A 9,720-nucleotide genomic window follows, 5' to 3' on the forward strand; every position below is an offset into this window, starting at 1 on the left:
AATCATTGAAAGAGGAATTATTAGCCTCCCCAGCATTAGGAACTTTTGATGCCTCAAAGAAAACCATCCTAGCCACAGATGCTTCCAACAAGGGCCTGGGTGCAACCCTGATACAAAAGGAAGGTAAAGAGGAGAAAATCATCGCGTTTGCTACCCGGAGTCTCACTAACCCAGAAAGGAACTACTCCGTAATTGAAAGGGAGGCCCTGACCTGTTTCTGGGCTGTGAGACACTTCAAGTTTTCCTTATGGGGTTTAAGGTTCTCCATCCGGACTGATCATAAACCCCTCACCTTCATTTTTTCCGTGAAGGGACTAGAGAATTGTACACCCCGCATCAGCAGATGGATTTTGGGCCTGGAGCACTATAATTTCAATGTGGAGTATGTGCCAGGGAAGGAGAATAAAATAGCAGATTTCCTTTCAAGGTCACCGTTACCGGAGGTGGGGGAAAAGGAAGAAGCTCTCGACAGTCCGGTACTAATGATGGAGACGCCTGCTATCACAGAAGAGGCGTGGGAAGTGGAGACTAAGGAAGACAAGGAAATAAATGTCCTGAAGGAATACATGGAGAAAGGATGGCTGAGCAGCAAGAGTGAACTTGAGGCTAACATAGAGGAGTATTGGGAAGTGAGGAACGAACTAAGCCTCATTAACGGAAGAATCTATCGTAACCAGAGAGTGGTTCCACCTAAGGGCCTCAGGAAGAAGGTCATCGACTTGGCGCATGAAGGCCATTTAGGGCGCAGCCTTACCAAGGCTAGAGTCAGATCCAGTTACTGGTTCCCCAGGATGGATGCTATGGCCGAACTAGCTGTCAAGGATTGTGGAGCGTGCGCAAAAAGCGACAAGTCAAAAACAGTACAGAAAGCACCGTTATCTCCAGTAGAAGTGCCAATTAAACCATGGAGCAAGCTGGCCATGGACATTATCGGCCCAATGCAAGAATTAGGAGAAAGGAGGAGATTCATGCTGGTTTTAATTGACTACACGACCCATTGGATCAAGCAAAAGTTTGTCCATTCTGTCACCACGAGGACAGTGGTAGATTTCTTAAATGGAGTATTTGTTGAGGAAGGCATTCCAGTGACTTTAGTCACAGATAACGGGGTGCAGTTTTGCTCTGAAGAAATGCGTACATTCCTCAAGGGTTTGGACATTAAACATGAAACCACCGCCTTATACTGCCCTAAAGCCAATGGGTTGGTTGAGCGAGCAAACAGAATCATCAAGGAACACATCCAATTAGCAGCAACCAATGGGCATGATGTAGAAGAGTCCCTTAGGAAGTGCCTGTGGGCTTACCACACCTCTCCTAATAATGTCACAGGCATCTCACCCTTTGTGGCACTGCGTAGTCATGAACCTTGCACCAAGTTTAACCCTAGTTGGCTGAGTGGGGGTGAGCCCAGAGTAGTGGACCGGGAAGCAAGGGCAGAGAAGGTCCAACTCCACCAAGACAAGTACAAGTTGTGGTATGACACTAAGCATGGGGTGAAGAATCCAAAGTGGGAGGTAGGTGACAGGGTACAAGTCAGGAAGAACATCAAAGTGGGAGCCACCCAAAGTAAATACCACATGCCATGCAAAATTGCCAAAGTATTTAAGAATGTGGTTCAACTTGAGAATGGCCAATGGTGGAGCTTTGACAAGATTTGTAAATGTGTATAAGCATGTCCTGTATTCTTTTGTTCCCCTTGGGATGCTATGGAATACTCTATCCCACCGCAGTGGGCCTTGTATTATTCTGTGTCACACTATGGAAGGGAGATGTGTTGTAATTTATTCCCTGAATGGTATGTTCCATCCACCCCTTCCCCTCTGACCCTGTTGGTGCGGCCGGCCCTGGAGCTTGCCATGGAATGTTGGGACACTCTCCAGTGAGGAGAGTGGATGATTAATAAACAGACCTGTTTGCACCTAATCCTGGTCTCTGGAGATTTTCATCTTTTCAACAGTTTGGTTCTTGCCAGATTCATACGAAACGGATCTCTGTGTATTCGCTGAATATCCTTGTCTAGCTCTTCAACTGTTTCTTCAAGATTAATGGAACCCTTTAGTAAGTGTATTATAAAGCCTTTAAAGTCCCCACCTTCCTTGCCTTCTGGAATTTTTAGGAGCCGAATGGTATTGCGTCTAGAATAATTTTCTAGCACTTCAATTTTCTCTCTCATGTTCTCTCGATCTCTTTGGAGGGTGTGTATTTTAGATCTAGCAGTCTCTAAGTTTGTGGTCAAAAGACCTACCAAGCTTTCTAGTATTTCAGTTCTCTCACATAGGCCATCAACCTTTTGAATTAGTTCCTCACATGTTGCTCTAATTTCACTCTGGTTAATTTTAGAAACTGCAAAATCTTGTCTTATCTCCTCTCTCATTGCCGCAATAGAGCAGACTATGGGCTCTAGTGCATTTCCGACACCCGGATCCAAACTCTGGCCTGCTGCGTCCTTCTTCTTCTCCTTCCCTGCTGCTGCTAGTATCTCTTCTTCTGGCATTCCCTTTTGTTGGGTAGATGCTACATTAGCAGTAACACTCTCTATGTGCATTACTGAATCAGGCGGGGTAGGCACTAAAGGAGCATCAGACACTGCCCCTTCAAGGGACGAAATCGAGGAGGAGTCTGACCTGGAGGACACAATGGGTATACCCTGCCCTACTTGCTTGTCCTGCTGTAAGTTTTTTTCCATAACTGCGGCCATATCCTGTGTGATCTGTAATATTTGGGGCAGCTCTAAAGTAAGAGCGCAGTGATGGAGTTATGTCGCCTGGTGCTTTTAATTTTTTTTTTTTATTTTTATTATTGGGCTGTTTTTGCCTTGTGTATCCCTCTTTCACACTCTCTGGCTTTTTTTTTCGCTCCTGAACTTTTCTTGGAGCCTCCTCCAAGATGCACCCTGGGAGCTGTAGTACGTTTAATTCCAGCCCAATCTCCTTACCTCGATTTCTAGTTTTGCTCCTTGTAACTTTCACTTGCAGATCTTTATTTTTATTTTTATCGCAGCCTGCCTTCAGCCCTTCTTTAAATAGCTCAAACACCTTACTTGTACTTGGAGAAAAAGCACCCCGGTCTCCAGGCTCCTCCGAACCAGCCACCGCCGCTACCGCTATTACACCGGTTGTCTCCTCGGCAAAGGAAGAGCTGTGTAGTGCCACGACCCTCGGAGTTGTCTCTCCTTTTCCTCCGCTGATCGAGACCGCCGTGTGGGATCTCAGAGCGGCGGCCGCACGGCCGCCACTGAACTCCACGGCTACCCGTCCCCAACGCAGGAGAGAGGCGGAGACAGGCGAAGGAGACACCGCCGGCGGGCACATTCGCCGAACCCTGTCGTTCTGCTCTATAAATCGCTCCACTCCGGAATCTTCTGCTAGATTAAGTTATGTTTCATCCCTCAAACCTCTCCGCAAGTCCAAAAGTTGGTCAGCATGCTCCGAGCATCAGCAGCAGTAGGGATCTCGGGAGGCTGCTCTGAGCGTGCGAGCCGCTCTAGCCTGCCGCCGCCATGTTTCCCCAAGATCTCCAATCCGTAGATATATTACAACCTTCTCACTAATTTCCTCACTTTAGTATGATGCACTGCTAACATCCTAAAATGGTGAAAAACACTCTGACATACTTTTCTTGAAAGACAAGCCAGTGAATGCCCTTGCAAACCTGTTTTTTCTCTCACTCTACAAGGATCTAACTCTTGTAACATTTTCCTTTTTTGTTTCACAGTTTTCTTAGTATATGTCCGTAAGAAAGTGCGAAACAAATCAATTGATTCCTGTCGGACACTACAAATACTACTACAATTCCATGTATATACTGGAGCCTTAGGACATCTCCCTAAAACTTCATCAGCTAACACCTCTTCTGTATTTCTAGGCACAATCTCTTCTTTTTCAACCGGACAACCGTCCTTCACCTCATATGCTCGACCACTGGTGTTAACTGCATGCACCAAATCATTATCCTGAAAGTAACTTTCTTCATTAAAAAATGGCTCAGAACTTGAACTATGCTTCCATTCTCCAGGAAAAACATCACAGAAATTAGTTCGATTAATTACTCTCCTCCACTTACATTTTGATTTAAACACATTGATTATCTTATCAAGTGTACGAATTCTATTCATTACTAAACAAAACAATTTATTTTTCACTTTAAATGCTTCATCCACGATCTTAACTATATTTTGTTTCTTGTAAAAAGCTGTCTTTTTTTATACCTTTTTAAATTTTTTTATAAATTGGATATAATCCTGTTGTAAAACATTCGCCTACGAATGTCAGAAAATTGTTTGCTTCTTCTATTGCTTTTCAAAATATTGTCTCCTTGTACACGTCTATAATTTGTAGAAGGACATCCTGTCTTTTTTGAAATTACACGTGTTTCATTCTTCTTAGTTAAAAAACATTTTTTTGCTTGACATTTCAATAACTTCCTGAGAAAATTTGTACTTTGCTTACCAGGAGCATTTTTCTTTTTCTCTGAAGATTTTATTTTGGTTGGTTCTTGATTTTCTTTTTCCTTAGACCTTAATTTTTTCTTATAATTTTTTGCTCTCCTTGTTTTAGAAGGCATCTTTTTGTTTGTTTGTATAGATGATTATAAATTGTGGAAAACAAAAAATAACATATTATAGACCACTACAAACATATTACATAGCAATTACAATAAGTAAACAATATAAACACTAGTATACAACAAAAGGCTCATTTACATTACATGTGCTTTGCTTTGTGGCAAAAACGATTTACTAATTAATGTTATATCTTGTTTATATATAGGTGGCCTGTTTTTGGCCTGTAAATACAGAGAAATAATTTGTGCAGAGACACACATACTGCTTGCAGAGACAGAGATGGTAGATTACATGTAACATCGTGCACATGTGCCTAAGATCACACCAAATCTATTGCATTTTCAATGCTTGTTTACCTTGCTACCATCAAGAAAGCAGTCAGATGTGTCTCACATTTGCCATAAATTTAGAATGTTAGCACTCTAGTTGCTCATTATTTCAAGCTTCACTCACAGTGTAAACTTTGACACGTTAATTGGATTTTAAATATAATGTACCATGTCTGTCACTGCCAACAGTATGTGTGACACCGAGGGCAAGATCTATTGCATTTTCAATGCTTGTTTACTTTGGTTCCATCAAGAAAGCATTCAGATGTGTCACACATTTGCCATAAATTCTCAATGTTTGACATTAATTCTGGTCCAGAGATAGTGTAAAGGTTTCATTGGCATATTTACAAACCGCTTGTGCAATGTTAGATATAATTGACTAATTAATGTTATATCTTGTTTATATATAGGTGGCCTGTTTTTGGAGTGTAGGTACAGAGAAATAATTTGTGCAGAGACACACATACTGCTTGCAGAGACAGAGATGGTAGATTACATGTAATATCGTGAACATGTGCCTAAGATCACACCAAATCTATTGCATTTTCAATGCTTGTTTACTTTGGTTCCATCAAGAAGGCATTCAGATGTGTCACACATTTGCCATAAATTCTGAATGTTTGACATTAATGCTGGTCCAGAGATAGTATAAAGGATTCATTGGCATACTTTCTAGCCGCTTCCGCAATGATAGATATAATTTACTAATTAATGTTATATCTTGTTTATATATAGGTGGCCTGTTTTTGGCCTGTAGATACAGAGAAATAATTTGTGCACAGACACACATACTACTTGCACAAACAGACATGGTAGATTACATGTAATATTGTGGATATGTGCCTAAGATCACACCAAATCTATTGCATTTTCAATGCTTGTTTTCTTTGGTTCCATCAAGAAAGCATTCAGATGTGTTTTACATTTGCCATAAATTCTGAATGTTTGACATTAATGCTGGCCCAGAGATAGTGTAAAGGTTTCTTTAGCATATTTACAAGCCGCTTGCGCAATGTTAGATATAATTTACTAATTAATGTTATATCTTGTTTATATATAGGTGGCCTGTTTTTGGCCTGTAGATACACAGAAATAATTTGTGCAGAGACACACACACTGCTTGTAGAGACAGAGATGGTATTACATGTAATATCATGGACATGTGCCTAACATCACACCAAATCTATTGCATTTTCAATGCTTGTTTACTTTGGTTCCATCAAGAAGGCATTCAGATGTGTCACACATTTGCCATAAATTCAGAATGTTAGCACTCTAATATGCCAATGAAACCAATACACTATCTCTGTATCAGCTTTAATATTAAACATTGAAATGAAATGAAATTAAATGAGTCTTGTATAGGGCATGGCTACCCGGAGGCATCCCAGCGCTTCAGCTACAACACAGGTCAGAGGGTGAAAAATGGAATCCAGTTAGTAGTTGGTTTCCAGAGAAAAACCAGGGAAGAGCCATGTCTTTATTTTCTTACGGAATGTAAGATAATTGGGTTCTTGACGAAGGGAGAGTGGCATGGAATTCCATAGTTTTGACGTGTTATGGGAGAAAAGGCGTCCCCCAGAACGAGCCTTATGGATTCTGTTGACTTCTGCCAGATTGAGATCATTAGAGCGGAGGCTTCTGGACGTTTTGTAAGGTTTGGTCAGGTTAGTGAGGAAACGGGGGCCTTTGCCTTGAAAACTTTTATGGGCAATACAGAGGGCCTTAAAGTGTACCCGTTCTTTTACCGGTAGCCAATGGAGTGATCTTAACGCTGGCTTGGCTGATTGCGCACGCGGCTTGTAAATATGCCAATCAAACCAATACACTATCTCTGTATCAGCTTTAATGTTAAACATTGCGCACACGGCTTGTAAATATGCCAATGAAACCAATACACAATCTCTGTATAAGCTTTAATGTCAAACATTGCGCACGCGGCTTGTAAATATGCCAATGAAACCAATACACTATCTCTGTATCAGCTTTAATGTCAAACATTGCGCACGCGGCTTGTAAATATGCCAATGCAACCAATACACTATCTCTGTATCAGCTTTAATGTCAAACATTGCGCAAAAGTCTTGTAAATATGCCCCTCTTTATCTTTATCTGCGCCAGGTGTAATGTAGGCAAAGGGGGCGTATTGACGCAAGGAAGGGTCGTAAAAGTGACGCAGTGAAATCTATGAGATTTCACTGCGTCATTTTAGGATACCATTGCGTCAAAATCTTGCGCCTGCCTCACAGCAGGCGTAAGACTGACGCAGGCCCTTTCACATGGGGCTAGCCCCATGTGAAAGGATGCATTGCTAGAGTTGCGTCACTTTTGTGACACACTCCAGCAATGCATCACTTTTGCGCTTACAGAGACGTCAGAAATACTGACGTATCTGTTACTCCTTGCGACATAATGCGTCATACATTAAATATGACGCATGAGTAGAAGACTGAAGGCCTCTTTTATGAGGCCATGTGTCACTTTTACGCCGCCGGTGCGTCACTTTTTGTGACGCACCAGTGGTGTAAAAAATGCACCTTGTTAAGTCATATTTACAAAGTGACGCATCTAGGTATAGCATATTTACAAGTCCATTGAAACTATTACACAACTCCTAAACCAGCATTGAATCCAAGCATAAAAAACAATTTATAAAGAAGTCTACCTTATAAACACACAGCTATGTCAAAGATTGCACCCACAGCTTGTAAATATGCTTCTCTTTTTTTGTACTTTCTATCTCAATTTATGCCATTAAAAAAAAGCTTTAAACATCTCTCACGGCATTTCATATTCTTGTCTGGGTGCATATTTTATTATTCTGCATGCATTTTCTGCTTGTACCCATGTCAAAAATTGCGCAAAAGTCTTGTAAATATACCCCTCTTTATCTTATAGTCCATCTCAATTGATACCATTACTGAAATACTTTATGCATCTCCCACACTATTTCATATGGTTTTCTATCTGCTATTCCTATCCCTCTCCATACATTTACTACTTCCACCCATGCTAAAGGTTGCACAAGGCGCTTCAAAAAAAGAAGCATATTTACAAGTCCAATGAAACCATTACACAATTTCTAAACCAGCATTGAATCTAAGCATAAAAAACAATTTAAAAAGAAGTCTACCTTAAAAACACACAGCTAACATTCCTTAAATCACACAGACACTCACCATGATACTTGAAAAAAATCTTTAAGCTCTCTATCTTTTTTAAAAGAATCATTACTCACCTTTAAAAATGCTTTGGAAGATGTCAAACAGTGTCAGTCACAGTCAACAGATATTCTTAACCAGAATCTCTGAACAATGCTTCCTTCACTGGAGCCTTTCAATAATGGCACAGATTCTTTCTCATTTCAGAGCCATATTCTTGTACATAGCCAATAAAAATTGTTCCCACACAAATTAAAAACCAAACTGCACATTTTAATTGGTTGTACATTTCAAGACTTTGAAACTCACATAACATTCACCCATCCCCCCAGTGCTCATTCACCAAGTAACCATGGTAACTCCCTCTTAAACCAGCACACAGTTCACAAGTTCAGCATACTAAATTGCAAAACAATCCTTCAAGGCTGTTTGGCCTCTCAATCTACTAGCTAATGACATGCAATGTTTCTTTAAATGACTTTTTCTCAACCATTGAAATGACTTCTTACAACAAAAAAAGCATGCACCCTAATTTTAAGTGGAGATCTTTAACAAAGCACCAATCATTTCTGGTTATTCAACTGCACTGATTCCCAAGCACTTTTTTTCATAATCAAACTGCCATTTCATTTTCATAACTCATCTGACTAGAAGCCCATCCACCTTCAAAATAACAAAAGTCTGGTTTGTGGGTCATAGCTATGTCCACTGGAGTCAAAATTATGCAGCTAACAGAGGTATTTACAATCTTGATTTACCAAATGTGGACATTTTATGGATTGGACAGAGAGGATTAAGGAGTCACCAATTGATACAATTGGTAAAATCATTTATGCATTTACCACACCCTGACCTTATAATTGTGCACTGTAGTGGCACTTTGACTGGGGTAGGTCTGGAAATGCTTTTAAAGGACATCTTTGGGCAATTGATGTCACTTTTACCAAAAACTACCTTGGTATTTTCTATAATATGCCAAAGGCAAAAATGGAACTGGTCCAACCAATTTTGTCCACAGATTGAGAAAGCAAGGAAACATGTAAATAAATCTGTTTCTGCTTACATGAGAGACTATGGTATGGGTTCCATTTACCACAACAACTTGCGTTACAACATGCAAGACATCTATAGGAGAGATGGTGTGCATTTTACAGATGAGGGGAATAGTTTTCCTCTTGAATATAAGACTCTGCATTGGTACCTACTTGTAGGTACAAAAAACACCCACTTAACACAACAGCTCTTTTCAGAGCTAACTTACCTCTAAACACTCTACATTATTTTTTTACTATCTTTTATTACACTGTTTTTCCCCGTGGTGCACTCAGGGTGCGCATACCGGGAAGCGTACAGGGGAGCGCAGCCAGCGCTTACCCCGCGAAAATTTCAACAAAAAAAAAAGTTTTTTTGCCCTTTAAGGTCCTTCTAGGCCCCCCTCAGAAAACCTAGGGGGTCAGGGGGTGTCTACTCTGCCCCCTTTTAATTATTTCCCCCTTTCTTTTTCACCTCTTGTGTCTCGATTCTACCGAGACACAAGATGGTGGACTCTACGGACTGTTTAGAATGTTGACAGACACCCGACAGCCAATCAGCTTTCCGCTTGCGCACTCCCGTAGCGCGCCGGGTGCGCTCCCCGGTACGCGTACCGGTGAGCGCTCGGAGC

This window comes from Lissotriton helveticus, chromosome 9, assembly GCF_964261635.1.
Source record: "Lissotriton helveticus chromosome 9, aLisHel1.1, whole genome shotgun sequence".
NCBI lineage: Eukaryota > Metazoa > Chordata > Amphibia > Caudata > Salamandridae > Lissotriton > Lissotriton helveticus.